Here is an 8,814-nt window from a genome sequence, read left to right as displayed (position 1 = left end):
ACCAAAAAGCATGTATGTCAAAATCCAAATAATTGGCATAAGACGTTCGACCAAGCACTTTGGGACTGTCGAACGTCCCCTAAATAGGCAACTAACTCTACATATTTTCGACTAACTTTTGGGCATAATGCAGTGTTTCCTACAGAAATAACCTTGCAGCTAGTAAGAATCCAAAGGCAATGTGATATTCTTTCTGCCCATTACTTGAGCATAATGATAGACGAGTTGGCCGACTTAGATTAAGAGAGGCCAACCGCTTCGGGAGTTCTTATTAGACAAAAGAAGTGAGTAACCAAAACATACAATAAGAAAGTCAAGTCGAAAGTCTTTTCGGTTGGAGATTACGTGTGAAAGGTAATATTAACTATGGATCGAACTGATCAAGCCTTATGGAAATTGTCTCAAAATTGGGAATAACCATTTAAAATTAACCAAGTGTTTTCAAATAACGCTTTATGAAAACGAGGAGTTAAGTTCTGCAAGTCGAGTAAATGACAAATACTTGAACAGGTATAAGCCTATATTATAGGAAGTAAATATACCAACATAATATGCAAAAAGGGTTGCCAAACTAGTACATTAATTAAGGCAAAAAATGGAAGGACTTACAAAATCAGAACTACATTACAAAATATAAGAAAATAAATAAACGACATCAGGCAAAAGAATTCAATTTACTCCTCAACTCCTCGAAGCGTAGCTTTATGCACTCAAGTTTCCTATTGACCACGGTCAGAAGCTCTTAGTTTGTCCACTTCTGCTTCTAGTAGGCGAGTAGTTCTTGTATGCTCCAAACTAGTGTTGGCTGCTTCTACTAGTTTATCATCGATATAAGCCAACTCAAAAGCATTCAACTATGCTTTCTCTTTCTCCGCCACCTCAATTAGGGGTGTACATGGGTTGGATAAACCCACAAAATCTGGTCAAACCCATAAAAAAAAATCAAAAAAAGTGGGTTGGTTTGGGTAATCGGATGAATATGGGTTTAAAAACTAAGAAACCCATTAAAAAAATTGGGTTTCGGGTAAAACTAGACCCAAACCCAAAAAAACATTGATCCACTAATCAAACATTTATTATTACAATTTTAATGATTTTGATGAATATTTTCTTAGTTGTTACAATTTTAGTCTCTTAAGATTTACTATTTTAGTGAATCATAAGTTTAATTAATTTTGAATGTTCCATTCTTTAATTATTTTAATGCTAATACAATTTTATGTCACATAACTTTAACTTGTTGCTAGTATTTTATGATGATTTTATTAGTTGATGATATTATTTATTATTTTATGATGCTAAAAGATAGTAAAACTATGTTTTCTATTTTTTAAGAAAATATAAATGTTAACTCAATAAAAAAAGAAATATTATTTGGGCAACCCACTACCCAACCCAACCTAACTCGAAAATTAGTGAATTGGCCTAAATCGACCGATTGGTGTAACGGGTGGTTATTTTATCTAACTTAAACTGGTGTGTCATATCTGGATTGAGTATTAGGTTTGGCCAAACCCAACCCAAACTGACCCATGTACACCCTAAGTCTCAATCTTCATGTACAACTAGTTTATTTTATAAGTCCATTACATGATATCAACTTCTAGAGTTTTTGGTTTGTTCTTTTCCTTAGCCTTTGCTTCTAACTCAACAACTTGAAGTTGAGACTCAGAAACCAAGCCTTGACTGGCAGACTCTTTTTTTGGCTAACAACTTGAACGACCTGCTCAAGAAGAGGTTCGAAATCCAAAACAAAGTTAGTAATAAGGCTTGGCATCCTTGGTTTGCTCAGCTTCAAAACTAATCCTTGGATCTCAAATAAGGCAATAGGATCGCCTATAATTGTTTGGAAAAGGTCCAATCCGACACGTCTAGACTTTCACTGTTGGAATAGCTCATCAAAATTGTCAGGCTGACCACCAGGCGAAGTGGGAGATAATTCAGAGAAACCCTATTGGCTATTTACGAGTCTTTTGAAAGCCTTAACAAGATTCTCTTGATTACCACCAACCTCCGAAGCATGTAGAGTTGAAGCAGAGAAATCACTGAAGCTCTACTAAGATCAAGACATTGATCTTGGAGTAAGAGAAGAATACATATTCTCTTGAAAGCCTTCATGGCTAGGAGACTCTACAAAAGGATGTACATGGTTGGGCACAACAACATTTTAAGTCTTTTCAACACAAGTTTCCCTGATTGTTTCTTGTGCAGGAGTAGATCCCATGAGAATTTATGGCGTTGGAGCCTTAGCCTTATTATCCTGAAGAGTGGGTCAAGTTGTAGGTCAACCTTTCCCTTCAGCAGGAGATTCATTGGTTGGGCTTTTAGTGGTCTCTATAATTGGCTCTAGAGTCCCCCCCCCTCCTTAAAAATACTTGTCTTGATTGGTAGACGACTCCACCATTTATAACATCATCATGGAAGTTATCACACGGTGAATTGGTCTTCGAAGGCGTCGTGTACTTGATTCTTGAGTATTCGACATGACTGCTTGATGCATCTGGTTGTGGTTAGGGCCTTGAGGGTTGGCATCGAAAGGTTTACCAGATGAAGAATTTTGAATTAATGCATAGTTAAAAACCTGAAAATACAAAAGAAAGAAGATACCTTGTCAACGGTTGGAAAAGGGTTTGAAGATGTATTCTCATCAACTTGAGTGGGTTATCAGGAGGTGGTGCCACTTTTATTTCTCTTGTCCAAAAGTAGCAGTTCACTATCCTCATTCCCGTCATCCTCAAATACCTTCACAATGTCACACTTAACCCTATTTTTATTTCCAATATCAGAAGTTTCGGCATTGGATTTTTTTCCCATGGATGCACAACATCATCCTCAACAACATGGATGCTTGCGTTTGTTTTTTGTTTTAGAGGATTGGGAGGAAGGTATTATAGACCATCATCACTGATGTTGAACTCAATATCTTTATGAGGAGACTTACATGGTTTGATAATATCAAAGAAGTTAAAGAAAGTTAAGGGAAATAATGTAATATAAGGTACAAACCATGATATCTTTGTCAGAGGAATCATCGTTATCATCACCTAGTTGTTTTGTCCTTGATGGCCTTGCAGCAGTAGAGGAATTCACTACCTTTCTACCATGAAAGGACAAGATTGATTAAAATGCTGACGAAAAAAGACTAAAATTAAAGAAGGTTATCTTCTTTTACCTTTGAAATTTTAGTGGTGCTAATGCCTTTAGAACCAGCAGTCGATACCTTTGGATTGATGGGAACCCCTGTAAAAAAGCAGGCAAGGATGCATTAGAATCCAAGAAGGATTCAAGGTGAGGAAAAATAAGTACTACGTCATACTTAGTTGACAATAACTACCTTGGTCCCTTAGGAAGGATAAAGCGTTAACCAAACATTGTTCCATGAGTGTGTGGTCTAGAACATTGGCATAGTGGAGTGTCCTCCACTCCTCAAAATCTTGAGTGTCGTGATAAGAGAGCGGATAGTTGAAGGAACAAAGGAAAACATCTTTCCTTTTACAAAGTAGTGGCAAATTTCAAGCCATTTCTCGGTGGCATTGTCGGTGGAAAAGAAGAAAGCCCTCCTTTCATGAATTAAACACTTAGGGAGCAGTTGGCTCAAACCAAACTAACTGGCCACCAAGTTCGGATGGTAAAAAGCAACCCTTAGTTATGTCTTGGAAGAGGTAAGTCTCTACCACAAATCGGTGGGACTGAAGCAAGCACGCAAAGTAGCATGTATGTCTTTCTCTTCTTGTGGGGATGGATTAAGGAATGGTTTCTTGAACCACTCAGGACCACATTGTTGACTGGAAAATTGTGCCATAGTCAAAGTGAAATTCTCGCACCTATAAAACATTTGGAAGTAGTTCTAGAGGACTTTCAAAGAGACAACTTTCCTATTGTCGAAAGTAAGTTTCGTGAGCCTAAAACCTTCAACTCCCACCTCTGGGTTATGAGGAACTCTGATCTTGAGAGAGGGTTCGAAAGTCGTATTAAGCCACAATTGTAGAAGCCAGATAGGTCCACCTATATGAAGGATGTCAAAATTTTCCATGTTTTTCAAGTCTTCGCAGGCCAACCCTAGCAATTCGTATAGGAAAAAAAGAATTAACCTGCTCAGGCACATTTTTCTCCCTTCATAAAGTTGGGTGGCTAAAAGGACATATTTCTTTGCCAATTGAAAAGATCGAGTGCAGAAGACGTACCAGGAAAGGCAATATGTTCATGACCATCTACTTGATCTGTCAAACCCTAGTGATCCTCTATAAATGAGTTGTAAGCGGTTCTAACGAAGGCGAAACTAGGTTTTATCTTTGTTTTTGTTAAGGGTCAAAGGCCTTCCCAGTTGGTTGAAGAGATGGTAGTTATCATCCCACAAGGTAGGTAAAACGTGTTGGTCGACGTGTCCCAGAAGCACATAGCTGAAATGAGCATATGAGACTTGTATGAAGGACCAACTCGTGATAGCTAGATTAGGTAAAACAAATCCTAAATTCCTCCAAAAGTGCTTATTCTTACCTTCAATCCTATTTAGACATTTGATGTAATCAACATCCTCAATTGGAGGAGAAGAACATAACACTATGTTCTTAAAGAAGTTGAAATTAAATGGGGCATCCACGAACACCAAGGGTTCATAACTAGAGAAAGTAGGGATTTTTTTTTAGCATGTGAGGTTTCTTGATGCGCCTGGGGAGAGGACCCATGAACGTATGAATAAAGCCAACAATGGAGTAAGGGATGAGAGAAGCATGATACCAGAGGTTCCTTCTTCCATTCTCCATGGGAGGTTCAAGAATGTAGGTATGGTCATTAACGTAGAGTGGTGCATCAAGCTCAGCAACAAAAGGAGGATGAGATTGATAATTGGGCGCCATTGTTGATTCCGAAAGTTTCTTGAAGAGATGCTTAGTGGAGAAGAAAGAAAACTGCAGAAAAAACTCTTAAGGCTTTCTTTTTCTCTGTGTTTCAGAGGGATAGAATTGTGAGAGAGAAGAGGACGATGAGGGATAATGTGTTAAATACCCAAAAGGAGAAAAAAAATCAGTTTTTTTCCCTCCAAATGAACTTAGCCACGTGACGCGTTTGAGTCGGCAAATGGAATTCGAAAGGTCATTGGGAAATATGGAAATGGGATTAAGAGAGTTTTTATTGATTTTGTTTTTAATTAAAGCTCCTAGGAAATAGGGAGTGATCATGATCGATTACACACACGTCTGTGACATGACGTTTTGGTGTAAAGTGGCCATAATGACCAAAGAATAATAATTAAATACTGAGGTGTTTCGTTGGAGTGATGTGTGCAGACTAGAAAATAATGTCGAAGGGTTACAAAAACACCACCTTTCTTCCATTTGACCATATGATTAGAATTGACATTTTTGAGGGCATCTATTAGCCTTGGATTTTTACTTAGTAGAAAAAACAACTACATGCGTTATTAGGAAAATGCTAAGTGTTAACATTGATTGGCAGGACTCGATAAGAATGGTATGTCGACTAGGGCTTCCTGACTGGCATCTTGAGATGTGGTTTGGAAGAATCTCAAGAGAAGATCTTGAGATATGGTTTGGAGGAGTCTTAGGAATAAACTGAGATAAGCACTCGACACTATGTCGAGGAAGAAACTTTCGACATGCTCCAAAGACTTAGAAAATCGAGGAAACTAAAGACAGAAGAAGGGACAAGGAACTAAAAACAAATACCTTCGACGAATAGACAATTACTAATCACTAAGAGCAGTTAGAGAACGAGGGATGATGGTTTTTCAGCAGTTTTAAAATACTAACTATATGGCAGTGCATTAGAAGATAATTTGCATGTAGTTGAAGACGTGTCGATTCTCTATGAGTGAACTGTCGAAAATAGTTATTTTTAGTTTACTATATATAACAGGCTCATATATTGCAATAAAGGTCACAAATCTCATATACTTTCTCTATAGAACTGGAGTACTCAATTCAAAGTGTGAAACAGTTTGTGAGTGATATGTGAGTCTGCGGCCATTTTATTGTATTTCTCTTTATATTTCCTTAATTGGAACATCTTTTCTTTTTGTCATTTACTGCATTTATTTAATGTTATTTATTTCAAAATTCTTTTACTTTAAACTCAAGTTTTATTGTCTTTAAAATTTGCATTTACATTGTCTGCACACAGACATTCGTAGTCACATCATACACATATTTTCTTGTTAACGTGTTTACACAAAGTTGCTTCAGATATTTTTCGAGTAAATCTCAAAGACTTTCAAACTCATGATTGTTCTTTAAAAAACACATGCAAACACAATGCCAACAAGAGGTTGATCCTTAACAAGTGACGAAAATCCTAGACCCCAACCTCTCATATGAGATATGAGGTGCGTCAGTACTAGAGAATTTCAAACCTCCCTCGTTAGCCAAATTCGATGGACACAATGACCTATATGAACATATCCTTAGAAAACGTCTCGGGCTCACGTAGTTTACTTAACTTTTTTTTTCTTTTCACTTCTCTTAAATTATGTAAAATTTTGTTTTTTTATACTATTTCTTTTTATTGTTCTAGTGATAAGGTATAGTCCTATGATATTATCATTTTTTTTTAAATTTTATAATATAGTTTTTAATTATAAAAAATATTAATTAAAGAAAAGATAAAATCATTATTAATATATAATTAGTTTTAAATTACAAAATCAATTTTAATATTAAATAAATCATACTCAATATATTTTTTTTCACGTTCATGAATTAAATATGATCTTTAGAGTCATGTATTTCAATTACAAAGAACACCATCAATTACATATATAAAAATAACTGCCAAAATACATCTTAGAAAAAATAATGCATATCCCCTCGCTTCTATTTTAGTTTATTTATTTATCTTGTATCTATTATGTCAAATAAGAATTTTTTTTAAAAACGGGTAAAATGTTACAATATTCTACTATTTTATTGATAAATTGTAAATTATATCTTGTACCTAAGAAATATCGTAAATTACATAAATTATAATTTTTAACTTAGACGAAGATTATTATTCGTATTAATTATTTGTTTGGTCTCTCAGTCATTTTTATGTGTTTATTTGTATTTTTCTCTTTTTTTCCCACAGAAATCTTTCATTTATTTTTATGTATTTATTTATATATTTTTCTTTTCTTTTATTTCTTCGTTTTGCACATATAAATAGAAAGAAAAGACATTTAGGATCATCGGAGAGAGAGTCATATATAATATCTAATTTTTTCAGTTATATACTGATCAAATTACATTAAATATAAAACAAAAATAAGTTAATTTAATTTAACAAACCTTTTACATTTGCTATTAAATTTTATGTCATGGATGTAAAATTTTTAATTTTGAGTATAAATCATCTACTTTTTTTTCATCTTATTTTTGTTTATAAAAATACATGACTCACTGGTTTCAACTTTATTTTAATATGTTTTAAATTAAAGATAGTATTTTTTTAGTTGAAATGGTTGATTTTTTTTGACAAAAAAAGTTTATTGATTTTTTTTTGACAATATAATTTTATCAATTCCTTTATGTAATTTTTTTTTGTTTGAGATAATTTTTTCTTTCATTTAACATTTTTTTATATATAAATAACAATGTTTTTTTAGTGCATCAATTATTCTTATAAATAGGTCTGACAATTTTCATATTCTATTGTTTAGTTGGGTACTATTTAGTTGGATATGTACCCAACGCTCAATTATTTCTATCATCTCGGACTTTTTTTTATCTTTAATTATTGATTAAAAGCTTTAAATTTTGGATTCAATATTTAATATTTAAGCTTATTAAGGAGTCTATGAGCACTAAAAAAATAAACACAAAAGATTTATACGATGATATCAACATATCAACCGTCTAAATGATCTGGATTTTATAATTCTAAAAGATGAAAAATATTAAATTTTATGAACACAAAAGATTATAATAGACACTTATGGAATCTTCTAAGTTGATTCTTGCTACCACCACAGACACACTTTAATACAGAACATACATTTATTTTGTATGTAGTTTGCGTATAATGTTCTCACACTTATAGTAAGAAAGTATACTCTTATGTTTGACTATATAATATAGTCAATAGATTCTCTTTTCATTAATGGAATTAGTAATAAAACCAGCCTATTTTGTTTAAAGGGTTTGTTCTTATTTTGTGATAGGCTAATGTGTAAACAAACTTTGGTACTTCATTTTTGACAAATCAAATAGCAAGTTTATGGAATGTTGATGCTTAAAAATAAATTTAATATGATTAAACTTATTTGATCAACTCATATCTACATTTTAAGTATACATTTATAAATAACGTCGAATGATTCATATCATGAAAATTCTATTTTTCATAACATAAAAAACAAAATAAATAACATAAAAAGCAAAATAAAAAATATTGGTTTAAAGAAATATCACAATTAAAATTGTATCAAGTGGTTCCTTTTTTTAAAATAAAATCATCAAATTATCTTCATGTAAAAATAGAAAGAGATGAATAATTTTCAACAAAATCAATATAATAAATATTTAAACATTAATTATCGATTGAATTTGCTCATATAAACTAAAATAATATTCAAAAAATATTATAAGGGTTGGAGTTAACAATCAACTCCTTGAAACACAAGAATGAAGAAGACGAAGATGAAAGAATTTTAGAGAATTTGAAAAGAGAGAGAACGTAACTAACTTTTTTTCAAACTCTAAATTCAGAATTCTTTTACAAATGTAACTAACACCGAGTTTAACTACAATCACCTAAATTCAAATGTAAATGAAATATAAACTCAAATACAAATGATATCTAAACTAAATTGAATCTGAATTA

The sequence above is a fragment of the Lathyrus oleraceus genome, chromosome 5 (assembly GCF_024323335.1).
Source record: "Lathyrus oleraceus cultivar Zhongwan6 chromosome 5, CAAS_Psat_ZW6_1.0, whole genome shotgun sequence".
NCBI classification, from domain to species: domain Eukaryota; kingdom Viridiplantae; phylum Streptophyta; class Magnoliopsida; order Fabales; family Fabaceae; genus Lathyrus; species Lathyrus oleraceus.
Note: the sequence above shows the minus strand (reverse complement) of the source record.